The sequence below is a fragment of the Sapajus apella genome, unplaced genomic scaffold, assembly GCF_009761245.1.
Source record: "Sapajus apella isolate SASKATOON/1434 unplaced genomic scaffold, GSC_monkey_1.0 scaffold4, whole genome shotgun sequence".
NCBI classification, from domain to species: Eukaryota; Metazoa; Chordata; class Mammalia; order Primates; family Cebidae; genus Sapajus; species Sapajus apella.
Window position 1 is genome coordinate 41,771,888 of NW_022436944.1, and position 20,054 is coordinate 41,791,941.

Here is a 20,054-nt window from a genome sequence, read left to right on the forward strand (position 1 = left end):
TATGCTGAGTAATATTTCCCCAAAAAAACCCCAGATCTAGTAACTTCCAGGGTTACATATCATATTTCTGTTTATCTCTCACCGATTCATTTTAGCATATCTTGAGTTCATTCAGCACTTCCTAAATGAGTTCATTCAGCACTTCCTAAATGCCTATGATGGCCAAATTCTATTCTAGGTACTGTTGTATTTAAAAAACACACTTAAGGTAGTAAATCAAAGGATTTTACAAAGACAAATAGCCTCTAAAATTCATCATCTGGCACTCCAAAATATCACTTGCCTCTGATTTTAGAGAGTTGTGCAACTGCTTCACACAGATCCAGAAGTCTGAGAGTTAAATATCTTGTAATTCAAATCCTGGGTATGTATTCCGTGAAGATGGATATATAATCACTGCCGTAAATTGACAAGTTATGCATAAAGCTACAGTGACAAACAAGGCCACGAGCCATCACAGGTCCCTGAAATTACTGATGTACTACCAAATCACCAGTGAGTGAAAGAGCAGGTGGCCCTCGCCCTGTAGGCTGCAGCTCTAAATCATCCCAATGGACTGGGAAATAAGCACTTCACCATTTAACATGAGCAGAGGAAGTCACTTCATCATTGGCCTGTCGAACGAACTGCTGACACAAGAAAGTTTTCCCCATGTAGAAAACCACAAGTAATAAGTGATTGCTTAACATTTAGAAAATGCCTTTTTATTATTTTTTAGTTTTTTTGCCCAGGCTAACTTTCTTATTTGAAAATAAAGGTCAATTCTCTCTGAGTATCTTTTGGTGCACTCAGTATTTGAACTCTAGCAATGTTCCATTAATCCTATAGAACTAAAACCTTTGGTGACTGTCGATGGCATATAAGTTTAATGTATAACTATAGCTGTGCATTTGTTATCCATCTATTTGACTCAAAATGCCAACTGTTAGATAACTGAACAGCAATTCAATCAATACCATTTTTGAAAAATGTTACATCAAGCCTGAATTTATTATCCAAGATGTTGTGGCTTAGGATTAGAAAGGAAGAGAGAGAAAACCCAAAATCAATCCATCAGTTACAAAATAGAATTGTAAATTGCTCCCAGAATTAATTTATATCATCTATCTATATTTTTAAAAGATTACTTAATGGATTTGCATGCTCAAATCTCTACTGTAAAGAAGAGTTAAATTAACCAAAAGGATAGAATATATTGCCAGAGCCCAATTAACATTCAATTATATTATTCAAGACAGAAGTATCAGACATCTAGCAATCTCTGCCACAGTCACCTAATTTGTGATTTAGAAAGATAGTAACTATGAACAATTTTCCTATTTTGATGCCAGTGTCAAATATGAAGAGGAAAGTAAATTAACACTGAATACTTACTGTGACTCTGCTGCTTTGCTTACGATACCCTTCTTTAGTCTTGAGAGCCAGCTTATACGGTAGTACGATCATCTTCATTATACAAGAGATTGAGACTCACAGAAGTTAAAAAAATTAACTTACTCAAAGTCACTCATCAAATAAGTGTTAAGACTAGAAATGACCTAATCCAAGTTCTTTAGTCTTTCCATTTCATAAAGCTGGAACAAATAGTAACCTGGAAAAGAACTCCTTTATCATCTGAACTTGCAGTGTAGACTAGGTGTGAAACTGAAACATTCATCGCTATAATTTACCAAATGATAACCCACAGATTTGAACAGATTGTTCCATCAACACTCTAAGATGTCTACTGTAGCTGACTTAATATAATCGCCACCACACACACACCCCAAATAGTGAACAAAAAGGTGGTTCAGTTCTTCACACACAAAAAAATTGGAACTAGACTGAACTTCAATCAGTGGCAAATCACTCCCAAGCTGACCGGAAAAGCAGAGAGCTGGAGTAGTGCTTTCACGCATGCTGCTAACTCTGGTAAGCACAGCTGGGCTGAGGAGACCTCTTTTCCTAAATTCTGTTGCCAAGCTGAATTTTATGATCTTCACTGGCAGCTGATCAAATGCAAACTCTTAACTTACAGCCAAGTTATCTGACAGCAGCTGTTGGAAGAAATCATTTAGAATGCAAATCCAGTCCTTAATCTATGGGAAAACTGTTGCTAGTGATGGATGGCTTTTGAAGCAACAGTTCATGAAAGACACTCTGATGTCCTCTGGTATTGTGGAGGAAGAAATATTTAGCTGCCACTTGTGTTTGTTTTCATTTGAGCAATTGTCCTTACAGGGGTTATTGGAGGTCTATGGAAAGAAAGTCGTCCAGGTGTTTAAAATCTGTCTCAACTCTCTTTTCTACATAAGTAAAATTGAGATCACAAGAAACACTGTAATAAGTTTCAGATAATGTTCTCTTAGTATTTAGGACTGCACTAACTGTAGTCTAAATCGCCTAAAGAACACAGCAACAGGAATATAATATCTTCTTAGCATTTAGGACTGTACTAAGTGTAGTGTAAATCATCTAAAGAACATTGCAACAATATAACAATTTGCCTAGAATTCTTTGTGATGCCAGGGAAGTAGCAATGTCAGCACCTACCATTGATCTTACTTCTAAAGAATCATGTTATTCTAGGTATGAATGATCAATTAAAGTTGATAAAGCCTTTCCCCCCCTTTTATTCATCTAACTGCCAGCTGACAGTGACCTTCTAGCATACCTAATACATGAAGAATTCACTGAATCTTTCAATACCTTTGATCCTCCTCTTTTTAGTTGAATGAAATCTTAGAAAATACTCAGTCCTGGTTACTAGGAAGTTGCTTACTGAAGAAACCTAGGCTTTGAGCAATATCTACAAAGATCTCATCACATAGTAATTGCTAGAGTTAAGGCAATAGAAAAATGTACATCTCTATTGGCTCCTGTTTTGTTAGGCATAGAGAATGATAATTGTGTAACTTCAAACACATCTGAAGAATTATCAGAATAAGAGAAAATTGCTCCCATGAGTAAAGGATTAGAAATAGGGAGATACACCTACTTAGGGATTTTTTTTTTTCATTTTTTCAGCACCGCTCTTTGTGTACAGCAGATGAATTTTTCTACATAATTTAACTATGAATATTAGTCTAGAAGCTCTCTTAAACCATGACACAGATCTAATTAGCCACTTTCACATGTGCCCACTGAGCCAGCCTACACATGAGCCAACCTGCACAAAGGGAAAAACAAAAAGATTTGTCTAACCATACTTATTTCTAGGTCTTGCTTCCCTCGGATCCCATCACTAGTCACTCCCAGTTTTCTTTTTTTTTTTTTTTTTTTTTTTTTTTTTGAGACGGAGTTTCACTCTTGTTACCCAGGCTGGAGTGCAATGGCGCGATCTCGGCTCACCGCAACCTCCGCCTCCCGGGTTCAGGCAATTCTCCTGCCTCAGCCTCCTGAGTCGCTGGGATTACAGGCACACGCCACCATGCCCAGCTAATTTTTTGTATTTTTAGTAGAGACGGGGTTTCACCATGTTGACCAGGATGGTCTCGATCTCTTGACCTCGTGATCCACCCGCCTCGGCCTCCCAAAGTGCTGGGATTACAGGCTTGAGCCACCGCGCCCAGCCTCCCAGTTTTCTTAAATACACAACTGTCTACATTACTAATCTGCATGAGTCTGTGGTAGAGAAAGTGGGTCTTCAACTGGGATGAGGAAAATATTCTGGATTCCCCACAATCATAACAAGAATGCAGAGCTGGATCTATTATCTTTAACAACTATTCACCTATATTCTACAAGGTTAGGCACTGCCAAAGACTTTGATAATCCAAACATTTCTTAATGATTAAACAGTAACAACTTATTTGGGAAAAAAGTACACTTCTCTTTCATTTTACTATTTTCCTAGCTGACAATTGGGCATTGATCTTATCAGGTATTCATCTTATTTGTTGATGAAGTAGGTAATGGAGGACCCTAGCAATATGTTTAGTGCTAAGAAAGCAAGAAAAGCCTGGCTCCACTATAAAACTATCTAATGTCCATGACCAGACAAAATATTATGATGTCAGGAAATGGAGTAAGCCCACAGGAGGAAGACCATGTTCCCTCACCAAGTTTGAATTGGGGCAAAGATATCTTCTCCTATTTCTCCTGAGAATGTCTCCATTTATTGTCATGGGGTGTAGACTTTTATGGTTTGAGTTGGAAAGAGGAAGAAGCCCAACTTGGAGAGGGCAGAAATATTTTAGAGCTTAAATAAAAGAAGGCTTGCATGTATATAACTGGCAAGCATTATGATATTTATTTGGTCATTAATTTATGCATTTAATTAGTATTTATTAAGCACTATATACCAAGCAATGCTCTAATACTGGAATAGAACAGTGAACAAAATGGGCAAAAATCTTTGCCCTGATAGAGCTTACCTTCTAATTGGAGCTGGGCAATATACATAATAAATAATTAAATTATATAGAATATTAAAAGGTGATCGGTGCTTAGGAGAAAATCCATCAGCTAAGGAAAGTAGGGATGATAGGGGTTAAAATCTTAAATACAGTGACCAGTATAAGCATCAAGAGATGATGATACTTCAGTAGAGCTTGAAGAAGCAAAGCAGGCAGAAACAGGAGGAAGGGGTGTTCCAGGTAGAGAGCAGAGTCAGTGCAAAGGCCTGGAGGAAAGAGTGAGCCCGGTGCACTCCAGGACAGAGTCATGACTACACTGAGGTTAATGTAGCACTTGTCTAAGAAGCAAAATTTCAGGGATACTAAAAAACTAAATAATCAGGATGAATAACATTTTAATGCTATAGTTTAAAAAAATCAACTTTTTTTTTTTTTTTTTTTTTTGAGAAGATGTCTCACTGTCTTACCCAGGCTGGAATGCAGTGGTGTGATCTCGACTCACTGCAAACTCTGCCTCCCGGGTCCAAGTGATTCTCCTGCCTCAGCCTCTCGAGTAGCTGGGATTCAGGCACCTGCCACCACACCCAGCTATTTTTTGTATTTTTAGTAGAGACTGGGTTTCACCATGTTGGCCAGGCTGGTCTCAAACTCCTGACCTCAGGTGATTCACTTGCCTCGGCCTCCCAAAGTGCTGGGAATACAGGCATGAGCCACAGCGCCCAGCCCAACATTTTTTTAAAAAAGACAGGCTCTGATCCTGTGCTAGCACTACAACCCTGTCTTACTCACCTGATTATAATAAAATTTTCTTTACAAAAACAGGCAGCTATCTCACAGGCCACAGTTTCCTAATCTTATCTTTTAAATATTTAATTAAAATATTATTTGTCTAGATTACTGAGTTTTTATAGCACCCTCTTAGATATCACACCCAAGATCAGTGCCTTACATAGTCTTGGACCTGGTCAGGAGGCCAGTGAGGCTGAAGGGAAGTGAGTGAGGCGGGCAGGGGGAGAAGGTGAAGCACAAAAGGTTTCCAGAGGCCATGTTTCATAAAACTGTATGGCCTCTGAAATCTAAGGATTCTGCCTTTTAATCTAAATGAAATGCAGCACCATTAGAAGATTTTCGACAGAAAAGGCACCTGATCTTGGTTTATATTTTTAAAATGATGAGCACAAGGAGTAGAAGCAGGGAGAATGATTACGAAGAATTTTACTATAATACAGATGAGAGACAGTGGTGGCTTGGACCAGAGGGGTGGTATGAAGGTGGTGAGAAGCAGTCAGATTCCAGATATATTTCAGAGGTATATCTAACATTGTGTAGGATTGAATCTAGCATGTGAAATAAGAGTTAGAACGACTCCAATATGTTTAGCCAGAGGAACCAGAGGGTTGGAGTTGCCATTATAAGAGGAATATTGTCTGGCTTTGGAGGACTGAGCTATGGCCTTTAGTTTTGGAGCTATTAGGTATGAGGAATCCATTAGGTAACCAAGTGCAGATATTGAGGGTGCAGGCAAATATTTGATTATGGAGTTGAGGGAGAAAATCGGATGTAGATACCAATATGGGGGTCATCTGGAGGTCTATATTGATAACTTACTCCCTTCCTCCATTTCCAGATACAGAAACATTTCTTCTGTGAAGCAGAATTGGGAACCCTTTTTGAGAGAATGTATCTCTCTTCGTGAGACAGGATGGATTGTGTGACATGTTAACTTTCACTCTTTTACGCTCTTTAGTGAACTAGGAGATTGTTTAAAAACAAAAGAAACTTGGTTCTGTACATGAAATAGCTTTGGTGGAGTCTCTGCTTCCACTGAGATTTCAATCCTTGGCATTTTTTATTTTAAATATTGGCAACTTTTTTCAAGTTCGAGGAGACAGCACGGTCAAAATTTTAGAAACTGGATCCCACCACCACTGTGATACTTCCTAAATCTGCATCAAATGTTCTGCCAACATGTAATGTGCTAATAGAATTGCAACATGAACTGGATATTTCCATATCTCCAGAGGGGAAAAACTGTGGTTGGGGGCATGGAGTGGGGGAAGGGAAACCCTTCTTTAAGTTATTTATTTAAACTAAAGATTTATCATTTCATATCAAACTGTCTACAGGTAAATACGTAAATACATTTTGCAGTCAATCTGAGTGTTTTATAAATAAACAAACTTTGCCACTTACGTTGGGCTTATTCAAAGTCAAGCATTAGGTCATACACTGTGGCTAAAGTTTAAAAGTTCTGTTTCATGTATAAAAATCATACTTAAAGTTTAAAAGTTCTGTTTCATGTATAAAAATCATACTGTGGGCTAAGATGACAAGTTCCTTGTGGCAAACCATTTGCCTAGTCTCTCTAGTCTGAGAAGAGATGAACTAGTTAAGACTAGCTCTTCAGGAGAAGGCCCAGTTTGCGGACTGATAATATGGAACAAACAGAGTGGGTGCAACAAAATATTCAAGTTAATGTTTTGTTTTTGTTTTTGAGAGGAAGTCTTTTTCTGTTGCCCAGGCTGGAGTGCAATGGTGTGATCTCAGCTCATTTCAATCTCTGCCTCCCGGGTTCAAGTAATTCTCATGCTTCAGCCTCCTGAATAGCTGGGATTACAGGCATGTGCCACCATGCCCAGCTAATTTTTGTATTAGCAGAGATGGGGTTTCTCCATGTTGGTCAGTCTGGTCTCAAACTCCTGACCTCAGGTGATCCGCCTGCCTTGATCTCCCAAAATGCTGGGATTATAGAAGCCAACACGCCCAGCTCATATTGATTTTTAAACCTGCGTAAGAATAATAATGCAATCCTTGACAAACTCGATCAACTCCTATCCCAAGAAGATTCAAGACCACAGAGACATCAGTGAGCCACTTTTAGTGTTTAGCTCAGCTTTTCAAAACATGGATTTCCTATTCAGTCCTGTGTGCCTTATATATTTCTACATAGATCACTTTCTCATTAATTTATGTTATTTGCCCTGGTTTTGTTACACAGATTAAATTAAGAACCAATAATATCTAAATGCTGGTAGAAAATAAAAACACAGAACTCTCTTAGTTGGTCTATTTCAATCAAAAACAGATATGTATCACTGTTATAGACAGTCCAACCATAAAAGAAATTTTAATTTCTGTAATTAGGCCTTTTAATAGAAAGACATGATTTCTAATTAAATTCATGTTATTCTGTAATTTAATATGCTAGCCTGTTTTCTTTATGCTTTGTATTCTAAATGTTAAAATGATTCTCTAAATTATTGTTTCAGATTTTATAAAGTGATAAAAATACAACAAAATACAAGAAAGAGAAAAATAGTTTCTTTATGGAATACACAGAATACATTAAATGTTTTCAAAAATTATATATTTATTTTAAATATTTTATGAAACCAATAAATGTCCTACCATGATAATATTTTATCATTGCTCAAGTAACTTTTCTGATAATGCTACTGTCTTAAGAAATATGGGTTGGCTTGGAGAAATAAGATATTTTTCTATAGTACAGACACAGCATAAGAGCAATTGAGCTGACTTTGAGCAATTGATTTAAAAATATTTACTTCTCAGTGTCTTTTTAAACCATGAATATAGCTAGTTTTACTTAAAATAAGATGAAAATTAAAGATAAATATTCCCTAGCCCAAGCCAAACCATAAAACAAAAACCTAACTTAAGAAACCATTAAAAATAAACAAAATTAGACTTGCAAACATTCTAATAATACATAGGCTAAACTGCTTTTTATAGAATTACTGAATATTCATTGAATTATAATTCATATGCATTTAATTTCTACAATATCTTCGTTAGAAGCTGGAGAAAGCTTTCTATGATAATAAGAAGACAATAGATTATAATTTCCTTTTTTGAATTAAATAGGCAAAAGCAGAATAATAACCCTATAGCACAAATAATCAAGCAAACGCTGAGAGTTATTTTGGTAGAATATTTTATATGAGAGAGAAGGTAGAGTCAAAGATAGACATGACAACTCAATGAGACCTAAATGTAAATGATAAAACCATTGACAAAGCCTTGAAGGAAAATGCTTTTCCCCTCGGGGATGATTTGTACTGGCCTCCAGGTGTAATATTATGTGCACTGATGAGCTGATCAACAGAACAGAACTTCTACCCAGTTGTAATCAAGAGTGATTGATGGTTGGGACAAAAAAAGTTGATTATCATGACAAGTTCGCTGATGCAGAGAAAATAAGCTCTGCTTGGGAAATGGATAAAACCTGTTCAGAGACTACCTTCTGAAACCTTATTTGTAAAGGAATCTAAAAGAAGGTTAAAAGTTGTGAAGATGAACTTGATGTCCCGATAAACCGGATAAGAATAATTTGCCATACATCAATCTCCACAGATTTCCTAAACAAGAAATTTAAAAGCTCATTTATGCCCAATAAAGAGTAACCACATACCCTGAATGTTACTTATGTAATTATATGTAATTATGAAAAGATCTATTTCTTGAAGTACCACTGAAAATCACATGTACACAGAGAATTAAATTTTCATGGCATATCATGCCTCCATTTCTCTTCAGCTCCTTCCTCACAAGCTAAGACTTCCCCCAAACCACTGCAATCTTTACCACTATCAGATTCAATTTATATCAAAACACAGATTTGGACTGAGACTACCGATCCCAGAGGCAGTATTTTGCATTTAAAATGAGGTTTGGTAGGCTTCATAAAAGGTGATTCTGGGCCAGAGTGTAGGGTGTAAGTACAGTGTTCTTATGTAGTAGTATCTGGATTGTGCAAAGATCTCTGGAATATGAAAGAATACATTCATCTTTTCAAATTCTGATAAGTCATCTAAGAAATGCTAACAATGCAATCCAAATGCAGTGTGTAAGTTATGGCATGTCTTGTATAATTTCATTCCCCTTAACCAGAGAATGAAACCAAATTTCCACTCTTAAACCAATCACAATAAGTAACTTTAGTGTGAAGAAGGTAAAAAATGAATGGTTCATTTCATCTATGTAGACCCTTGAGAAATTTTTGGCCATGTAGACACTTGAGAAAGGTAAATTATTCTTCACAGTTACTTTAGTTAATTAATATGATAGGACTCAGTAAAAATTAGACAATAATAAATAGCAACTGTTAGGAAGGGAAGGATATGAATGGCCACAAAACCCCAAATTACACAAAAAAAGATACTAAAATGAGTTACCTTTTCTTAAATTCATTTGCTCATCTGACTAGGAACAAACCCTTCTATTGTCCTAATTTTCAAGACTATGGTGAAACTGATGATTTATTAAATGCTGAAATATAACAAAATATAACAAAAAGAAGCAAGAGTCTTGATAAACAGGATCTAGATCGGATGAAATGGAATGGGCAAATTTTATCTTTGAGACTTTCAATTATTGGTGACCACTAATCTAGTTTCTACTTTTAATTTCTACAAGTTTTGTTAGTGCCTCGTAATACTTTAGTATATGTATACAGTTGTAAAAGAGATACCAAAAAAATCTGATTATAATTTTAGTAGATATATATATCTAGCAATTTCTGGGCAACTGGTTTTCATCAAGGATTTTATTCCATAGCTAATAAAGATTTCATCAGTGATAAGGTTGCTGGTACACTCTGAAATATTCACACTCATAAAGTTAAAATTTGGGGATGTTTGACAATAGTAATTTCTTTTTGAAATAAACTAAAACTCAGAGGCATCTATGAAACAAGCTTTCAGAATCCTAAGAACAAGTTTCTAGATCATGCTCAAGTCTAATTCTACTTATTTACTTCTCTTTAAAAATATGGGAATTTTCATATATAGGTTTTAGAGAATCAGTTGCTTAGGATACGAATCCTGCATTGTGGAGAGATTAGGTACTGTGGAAAAGGAAGCCTAGAACTCATTTTTAGCAAAATGTAGAAATTTTTCTAAATGCTCCTTAGTGAAGTGAAACTTAAACCATCTTAGAGAATCCTGGGTTTTGGTTTTCTTTTCTTCCTCTTTTTTTTTTTTTTTTTTTTTTTTCCCCCAGAGATGAGGTGTCAGCGGGCTTCCCAGGCTGGAGAGCTGTCCTGTGATCAGTGCCCACTGCAGTCTCCAACTGCTGGGCCCAACCAATCCTCACACCTCTGCTTTCCAAGTACCGAGGTCTACAGGTGCTCACCACCATGCCTAGCTAATTTTTAAATTTTTTTGTAGAGATAGAGTCTTGCTGTATTGCTCAGGCTGGTCTCAATCCCCTGGCCTGCCTGTGATCGTCTTCCACCTCCTCAAGCATTGGGATTACAGGTGTGTGCCACTGAAACAGCCAGGTGGGAGGAGTTTCGTGGAGAATCTCCAACCCGCCTGCCCACTGAGGTGTAGCCTCAGGAAGTTCAGCAGGGAGGAGCCTGGCTCCTCCTTTTCCTGCGTGAACCTGGGATTGCGAGGGCCAGCGGGAAGCCTCTAGCAGGCGGCTCTGGCCTGGCAGAGGATCCCTGTTTCCCCCACTTTTTTTCCCTTTTCACCCAATAAAACCCAGCTTTATTCACCCTTTAAACCGTCTCCAAGCCTAAATTTTCCTGGCCATGGGACGGACAAGAACCCAGTCTTAGCTGAACTAAGGAAAACTCCTGCATCGTTATTGGCGCACAACGTGGGAGCTCGAGAAATGGTGAGTGAAATGGGGACTCAACCTCAGTGTTGGCCGGGGTGTGGTAGCTCATGCCTGTAATTCCAGCACTTTAGGGGGGCCGAAGCGGGCGGATCACCTGAGGTCCGGAGTTTGAGACCAGCCTGGCTAACAAGATGAATCTTGTTTCTAGTAAAAATACAAAAATTAGCCAGGTGTGGTGATGCACCTGTAATCCCAGCTACTCAGGAGGCCGAAGCAGGAGAATTGCTAGAATCCCAGAGACGCAGGTTTCAGTGAGTCAAGATCGCTCCATTGCACTCCAGCCTGGGCGACAGCGCTAGACTGTCCTGGAAAACAAACCACTCACCCTAAGCCTTTTCATCTTGGAATTTCTGAGCTTATGGGAAACCTCATTCCACCCCCAGTCGCTCCTGGGGGATAGGGGCCTTTTCATGGCCTTTTCCTAACTTTTTCCAGAGAGACTGGTGAGCAGCAGGCCCTCCCGACTCCATGCAGGGCTGGGGCACCTGGCCCAAGCGTCCCCCATAGCAGGCTGGCTGGTTCCCAGCCACAAGCATCTACAGCCTTCCCCTTCCCCAGCCAAGGGGTTTCACTCTGTGCGACTGTAATTAAGCTTAAACTCTCCCTGGTGGAGGAACCAGTTGCCTAAGAATAAGAGGTTCTTCTCCAGGCCTTTAAAACTGTTTCTTTCCCCTTCTCTATCCTGTCAGCAAGTTAACTTTTAAAGTTCTCCTTTTTTCTTTCTAGATGTTTTACTAGGTCAGGACCCCCTCCCCAGCAACTATCACTGTTTATATTTTCTGCAAAGTTATGGTTGTGAAATCAAGCTTTCCTCTTGTTTTACGTTCTGAAGGCTTGGCTTGTAACTCTGGTTTGCAGGCTTTGTTTAGCAGTCCTGTCTTAGGGAATAAGTTTCTTTCTGGTATGATATCTGCATGTTTTCCTAGCCCTGTCTCTTAAGGGACCCCACCCAGCGACTGGATTTTTTTTGTCTGTATGTGATGTCTGTAAAAGGAGCTCTAATTTGGCCTAAAGAAAAGCACTTGGAACTAATATGTTTTTAAAGGGGAGATAAAATGTGTGATACCTTTCAGTTCACGTGACTTTAATTTTTGAGAAAAAAAAGTCAGCCCTAAAGACTATTAGTAAAATGCAGGTCAGGTGCGAGGTTTGCTAAGTGTTTTTGAGGTTACAAACTGTTCTTTGGGTTTGGAGAACTATCTGGCTTGCCAGCTTCACAACTGGTAAGGCCTGGGGGCAAATGGAACTAACCAGGGACTTGATTAAGAAGGCAAGACTTGGAGGCAGTTAGCGCACAATTAAGGCAACTTACCAAGTTTTACCTTAAAGTTAAAAACTGCTGGGAGTTAACGGGAACTACTAGAAATGGATTTGCATGCAAGGTGTGTAGGAACAGTAAAATGTGTTGTGTTATTTTAGTGAAAGGTTATAAGACGGCATGGAAATGTAAACTTAGGTCTAGGGCTAAAGGATTGTTTTGCGTTAAATTAGAAAAAAGCTGAAGGTTCAAAGCAGTGGTGGAGGAATGGTGGAAATTAATCTCTCGGAAGAGTTTCTCCGAACATATTGACTAACTTCAAAAAACGGTATTATGTGGTTTTTCTGCAAATTGAGCATTGAAATAAAGTCACAGCAAGGTATTCTTAAAATGCTCATCTGCTCTTCGGCAAAATTTAGAAAGATTTATAAAAGGTTTTTGCTGCTTTAAAATTTCTGAGTCATCGCGTTGGCAAAATAAATAACTTTTGGTAATCTGGAATTCTATTTCATAATATCAAGTGTTTTAAACCTCGAACATTTCGTAGCCTAACCAAAATCAAACTTCAGTTTCAAATTGTCTTCTCTGGCACCTGGCTTTGCAAATACTTCAGAGGGCCCCTCAAGTGTTCAGAAAAGAAAGGTAAACAGGATTATTTTACATGTTCAGGTACTTGGGATTGCCAAAATGATGTTCAGTCTTCCTTAGAATATGTCTTGTTGAATAATGCTAATATATGTTCCAAAATTGTATGGGATTTCTAAAATTCTAATGTCTAAGTAGATTCCATCAATCATAATTAAGGTTGTTATGTTGTTATAAACTACAGAGATGATCAAATTTCTTTCCCGGTTGTCTTTCTAACTGTAACCACCCTGGACATTTTGCTAGTCACAGTCAATTGTTGTCTTATTTTAATCCTTTTCAAAGTTGGTTTATAATGAGCTATAGAACTTTAACAGGTGCTCTCAAATACGGGCTTCTGATAACTGTAGAGATTGTAACATTGGAATAAAGGAAAATGTATAGGATTCAAAGAGATGAAATGCTCATGAGTATCAAACAAAACCAGAGTTAACTAAATGGACTGAACTCAAAGTTGAAGCAACCTTTTTTGACTTTTGCTTGGAATATTGCTGATCCATGTTTGATTTTTCAGAGTCAAGGAAACTTATTTTGAACTATTTACAGCCTTTTAATGATTAAGTGAGGAATACACACCTGTGATCAAAATTTGGAGCATGTTTGTTTCCCTCTGCCTGGTTCCTCTAGAATTTGGAAACTGGGTATTCTTATGGCATTTAGTTGTTTGCATCAGTGCAGTAAAAATCCATTTTTCTTTTGCATTAAGACACAATTGAAAAAAAAAGAAGTTATTTTACCAAGGCTTTGATTGGAAGTATATGCTTCCCTTTCAGGAGTCAAGCTTGTCTTACAGAGCCGATAAAAGCCCAATGGGAGACTGGCCTCATACCCTCATCTATACAGTCTCTGTACAGGGTTCCTGACTTGTGGTCAGTAAAGAATGTCACTTTCTAACAGGTCTAAGAGCCCCAAGCTTATTTTGGGACCTCAAGAGGAGAGGGTCACCCAAATGATAGGTTTTTGAGGATGCGAGCCCATTGCTGGGTTGGGCTTTAAAAGGTCTTATCTGAGATTCCTTGTGAAGCAAACTTCCATCAAAGCCAGTCCAAAAGGCCTTTGTAGAAACAATTATTCTTGCTGTGCTTTATGCAAATAATCAAGCCAAGTATAAAACTAAAGTCTGTTTTGCAAACAACTCATCATAATTTGTTTTTTTAAAAAGTGAGGACTAGAGATAAATTATGTTCCAAAATTCATCAAACTTATACATCTGTCATTAAATTCTAAACTCAGTAGTTGTTTTTAAGTTTTTGCCTACATTTTAGATTCTCCCTGCTGTGACCCTACCAGCAATCTCTGGCTGCAGCTCTGAAAGAACTAAATGGATGAGTAATGGATAAATCTGGATTGATACTCTAGTTCTGAGCAATTAGCCTGCCAATCCTATCTGGTGATGGAATAAATAGGGAATAAATAGTGTGCCCATCATCCAGAGGTTTCTTTTCTGGAAAGTAACACCAAGGGAACTAACTAGAGGCAAGCACCAGTCACCCAAATCCTAGCAAGCATAACTATAGCTACCAGTTAGCTGGGTATGTCACAAGAAATCCTTTTCTCTCCCTTTTTGGAGGAAGACTCAGTTCCACAGTTTCACCTTAGATTTGGCTATGATAAAGAGTCCATGCAATCTCCTGAGACACATCTTTGTCCCAGACTCAATTCCAAGCTTTGGATCAAAGCTCTGGGAAAGAAAACTGGATCTCAGAGATCCAGAGGCAGATGACAACAGAGGCTAAAAGGCACAGTGCAGGATGAGTGTGGTTGATTCCTGCCAGTTAAGCCAACCCCAGGCTTCCTGTTTCATGGATGAAGGCCATGTTAATATCCATGGCATAAATGAGGCCTAGGAAACTCCAAGCCTACTAGCAGTAGGTGGGAAAGAGACATAGGTGAGAGCTGATAATTCCTATTCTCTAGGCCCCTCTGCTTCATGAGATCAAGCCGCTTTTGAACTCACAGCAGTGCCTGTCAGTCACTGGAACTCAGGGATGCAAAGACTGAAGAGGGAAAGAAGATGCTCTTCCCTCTCTGCCTCACACACCCTGGATATCTTCTAGGAAGAGAAGGGAACCAGGGACACCTGCACTCCTCTTTCTAGATGGGTAGTCATTCATCTTCAGTCTGTACCCCTTTAGAATACATGCCGAATCCTGGGACTCCTTTGAAAAAAAAAAACACCTTTTTATTCCCTTCTCCTCCTCAGTCTTCTCTTCACTGATAGGTAATTGTGTCTCCATATTATGGTATGCTCCCCTCAGATGCAGGCTCCAAACTGGAAAGAGTTAATTTCCCAAATGTTAAATTGGTTGGCTTAAGATGGAGCTCAGGAGAAGGGAACCCAGAAGCCCAACATGCCAGCAAAAGGGGAAAGTGTTTTAACCAGTAAGGCTTTTGTCCTCCTTCTTCCTGTGCAAACTGGTAAAAGGCGTCAGAATTTTTTAGCCTTCCTTACCCCTCCCCTTGTTTCATTTTCATTCATGTTTTCTAATAACCCAGTTAGTCTGTTCTTGACTTCAGGCCATCAGATTCCACACAGTCATGCAACCAGGGCCTCCAACGTTAATCCCTTCTGCTGGGAACCCTTAGATAAGCCTTCTAGGGAAGCTCTGACTGCCATTTCCCCAGAACAGCACCCACCCCCGCACCCCCACCTTTAGCAGAAAGCAGTTAAGATCGGTCTTAACCTTATTCTAAAAGCAGTTAGATATACTTTTTTTTTTTTTTTTTTTTTTTTGAGACAGTCTCACTCTGTCTCCCAGGCTGGATTGCAGTGGCATGATCTTGGCTGACTGCAACCTCTGCCTTCCAGGTCCAAGTGATTCTCCTGCCTCGACTTCTGGAGTAGCTGGAACTACAGGTGCCCACCACCATGCCCAGCTAATTTTTTTTTTTATTTTTAGTAGAAATGGGGCTTCACCTTGTTGGCCAGGCTGGTCTCCTGACCTCAGAGGATCCGCCTACCTTGGCCTTCCGAAGTGCTAGGATTACAGGAGTGAGCCACTGTGCCCAGCCACATGTACTTCTTTTTTTTTTTTTTTTTTTTTTTGAGATGGATTGTCACTCTTGTTGCCCAGACCGGAGTGCAGTGCAATGGTGCAATCTTGGCTAACTGCAACTTCTGCCTCCTAGGTTTAAGCAGTTGTCCTGCCTCAGCCTCCCAAGTAGCTGGAATTATAGGCATGTGCCACCATGCCCAGCTAATTTTGTATTTTTAATAGAGATGGGGTTTCACCCTGTTGGTCAGGCTGGTCTTGAACTTGAACTCCTGAGCTCAGGTGATCCGCTTGCCTCGGCCTCCCAAAGTGCTGGGATTACAGGCATGTGCCACCATGCCTAGCCCATGTATTTATTAAGATAGGGAAATGAGACAGCCAGTTGGGGAGTGGGTCCCTGGAGAAACTCAAACCAGCCTGCACGCTGAGGTATAACCTCGGGAAGTTCACCATGTTTGCAAGGGGAGGAGCTTGGCCCTTCCTCTTCCTGTCTGGAACCTGGGATTGGAGGGCAGTTGGAAAGCACTCTAACAGGGTACTCTGGCCTTGCAGAGAATCTCTCTTTCCCTTTTTTTCCCTTTTCAAGCAATAAAACGCTGCTTGACTCACCCTTTAAATCATCTGCAAGCCTACATTTTCGCGGCCATGGGATAGACAAGAATCCAGTCTTAGCTGAACTAAGGCAAAGTCTTGCAACACCCCCACACCTGGCTGTTACTGTTTTTACCTTCGTTTCCTTGTTACAGCAATAAGGAAAAATGTTTCTGGTTTTGAGTGCTTCTTTCATTTATTCATGTGACATTGATACCTAAGACTTTTAGAATCTTCCTAGCATTTATGGCTTCTTGCCTCATTTTCTGGGAACCCATGGAAAACTTTTAGTTGGTTTAATTGGACATATATCTCTTGCTTCACTACTGCAGTTTACCCTCCCGATCACATGTCCTTCAGTTTTAGCCCTGCTTAATCCTCTTCTGAAACTCTTTGCATTTAATGAAATAGACTCTCAAGACAGATTCTCTCCTGTTCCCTTCAATACTTACTATATTAGTAATGTCCTTTTAGTGCCTCTCAATTTTTAAATATGTTCCTATATCCCTGCGAGCCATAAGCATGCTACCGATACCCACCCTTGAATAATGTCTGTATTGTGTACAGAACTTAAGTGACTGATGGTCTTAGTTGAAAACTATCAGTTGATGTCAAGGCAAGTCTCAAAATACATTTCTCCTAGGGCATGTCCCTTGATATCATAAATAAAAGCATTATGTTTGGGAACTTAAGAGCCCTATTTCTTGTTCACCTAGCTGTTTCAATAACCTATTGCCCTTGAGAAAGTCAACTAAATACTCTGGTCTTTGGTTTCTCCATCTATACAATGTACAAATAGAAAGGTTTCTTAGACATCTCTGTGGTTTGTATGATCTAATAGAAAACAGTTCTGAGTTGTTCACAATACTCTATAGAAACGCAAATATCCCCTTGGTTACTAGAGGTTATAAATGTATCTACTGGTCACATTCTAAAATCAACTTTCTGTTTTTAGATATTCAGGGTCAAATTTTCCATGTCTAAGAGAAGCTGATGGAAAAATGAATATTATTACTTTGTAAAGAAACGCAGAGACATACAAACTTTTAATAAAGATTTCTCTTTTCTTAGTCTCTTCCTCATTTCATCCCCAGAAGAAATGCTGGACGATCAAAGCCTGATTCAGAGAGTCCTGAAATGACCTAATCGTTGGGGTTTTATTTTTAAAAGCCTGCTAAAGAAGCACACTGCCTAAGTAGATTCCTGTGTTCTTGGCTGGCTCCTTTCTCTTTAAATCTCGAGCAGCTAAACTCAGTATTTCTTGCTCTGTCCTTCTGTTCAGGTTTTGTTCTCTGAGAATTACTGACAGAGCTGGGGGTTCCACTCAAGAGGTAGGAACTAGCGAGGCTGTGAGATGAAATGTGTCCCAAATGTCAACTCAGAGTATAAGCCCTTCAAAAAAGAGCTCCTAGTCACTTGTTTCAAACACAGTGACAACCTATAGGCTATCACCACACTCTCCAGAGCCAGCTCTTCACACAGGGGTGACCTGACAGCCCAACTAAAACTCATCAGATTCTCTGATGTGTCTCTTCTTTCACACAAGCCGAATGATCCTGTCAAAGGACAGCTTTTGAAGAAGAAAAAGGACCCAGTGGGAAGGCTATGGTGCTCAGGCCAAAACTCCAAATAATTTTGCAAGTCTTGGAGACGGACACAGGACACTCTCCTATGAGAGAGATGTTTCAAAACTGCTTGAAAATTTCATTTAGAACTGTGTCCCTCAGAAGATCCTTTGGGATGTGGCAGCAACAACATACTTAAAGAGGTTGATAGCTTTTAATAGATGCAGTTTTGACAGGGACAATTTGTCCCTGCATATTTTTAAAAGGTAAAGATTTACCAAGAGTGAATGCCTCGTATCTTAACAGAAATACACAATAAATACAAACACATTAAGCAGAGTACATCCTTTTAAATACACTTTTGAAAAAAGCAAAAGTATTTTCAAACTTTGATATTTCTTAAGAATTTAACATGCAAAGGGAAAACATAACTGCATATTTTTTTCTATAAAATAAAAATGACCTTTCAATTTCATTCATTGCAGAGTTTATAATCCAATTGCCTGTGTGTTTTATTTACGTCTCACATCACTATGAGGTATGGCTAGTCATTTCAAATTAGGTGATTGTAGAATCTGTAAGTTCAGTGAAGAGCTTGAAGAAACATGACCCACTAAGAAAAAGCAGCACTAGACTTCAAGTTTTCTAATTCCTGATGCAATGATTCTCCCACAGTTTCATTCTGCTTTCCTGGAGGCAGCTTTCAGGTTTGGGACTAAATGTACGTCCCATATGCATAGATTTTTATTAACCTTTCTTTTAGGATATGCAGTAACATCCTCAGTCTAAATGTGAGAATGATAATATTGATGTATTCTCATGGGCTTGTTTTAGGAAATCTTTAGAAAATTGGAACTGAGGCCCTCAAAATGGAATCCTAAACACTAGACCACCAGGGAGCATCAAAATGTATAATTTGAGACAAAATATGCCGCTTAAAAACATAAGATTATAGATGCAATAATTCTCTTTTCCTTTATTAAATTCAAGCATGCTTATAAAGAAAATCCGGAAAATAAAGAAATAAAAGAATAGTTAATTGACCCCAATACAACCACTATTAGCTTTTGCTTTTCCCCCAGCTAAACTGTATTTCCTTTAAACATCAACCCCGTGAATAATACTGATGTATTAAGATATATTAAGACATGTTTTAAGAAATTTTAATTATCTAATTTGGTCACTAGAAGCCTAATTTGGCCAGTGGGTAGGAAAAAAATACTCCCAGCAACATCATCAGTGTATTGACACTCTGGTAATGGACCTTAAGACTAAGAGATATGAATTAAATTCAGACACATAGCTTCGTTTTACTACATTTCTATGTTCTAAAATGCAGAAAAATAATAATGATCTCTGTAATATCATTAGAAAATATATCAATGCATTGGCAATGATCCCCCAAATACCCTTTTGGAGGGCTATCAGGTCTCCAAGCAATGTTATGCTCTCATGAGATTTCTTCCCTTCTGATTTCTCAAACAGTTCCCCAACATAATGAATGCTTGACAGTCCTGAAGCATTAAGGGCATGTTGTTACTGTATTATAGTTCAATAATATGCATTTCTGTTTACACTTTTGACGTGTTTATGCTTGAATTGTTGAGTGTGTCTGAATATGAGTACAGTAATGTCATTTAAGAGGACTCATGAGTTCTTATGGGTGAGATCGAGCTGCTGAATGGCTTTCCATAGTAGCTCTAACTCCTTCCAGTTAGTTCCATGAGGAAAGAAACCTTCAGATCTTCTCTCTTAGGACAGCCTGACTAGTAGATCTTCCCCTGTGCCATTGTTGTAGCAACCACTGAAACTTCAGAATGGACTTGCTGCCCTCCTTTGACCAGATGAGGCACAAACATCAGAGAAGGGAACACCGTCCTTACTCAGCCAGCTAATGACCACATGGCCTTGTACAAACCTATACTCTCTACATCTCAGCTTTTGCATGTGAAATTAGCAGTATGTGTCTTCTACCTCTAATGTTTTCTGAAATTCTATTGTTAGGAAGTTAACTGTAATA

At 38.7% G+C, this 20,054-nt stretch overlaps 1 protein-coding gene and 1 long non-coding RNA gene across 5 annotated transcripts in view; one reads left to right on the forward strand and one right to left on the reverse strand.

Moving 5' to 3' along the window:
• The window catches only part of ZNF385D (zinc finger protein 385D), a 711,674-nt gene that overhangs the window by 121,629 nt on the left and 569,991 nt on the right, over nucleotides 1-20,054 (reverse strand). The window lies entirely within an intron of this gene.
• Nucleotides 10,748-20,054, forward strand: part of LOC116537405 — a 55,627-nt gene continuing 46,320 nt past the window's right edge. Inside the window, exon 1 of the long non-coding RNA XR_004263116.1 lies at nucleotides 10,748-10,979. This is a non-coding gene — a long non-coding RNA (uncharacterized LOC116537405). The remainder of the gene's footprint in view (nucleotides 10,980-20,054) is intronic.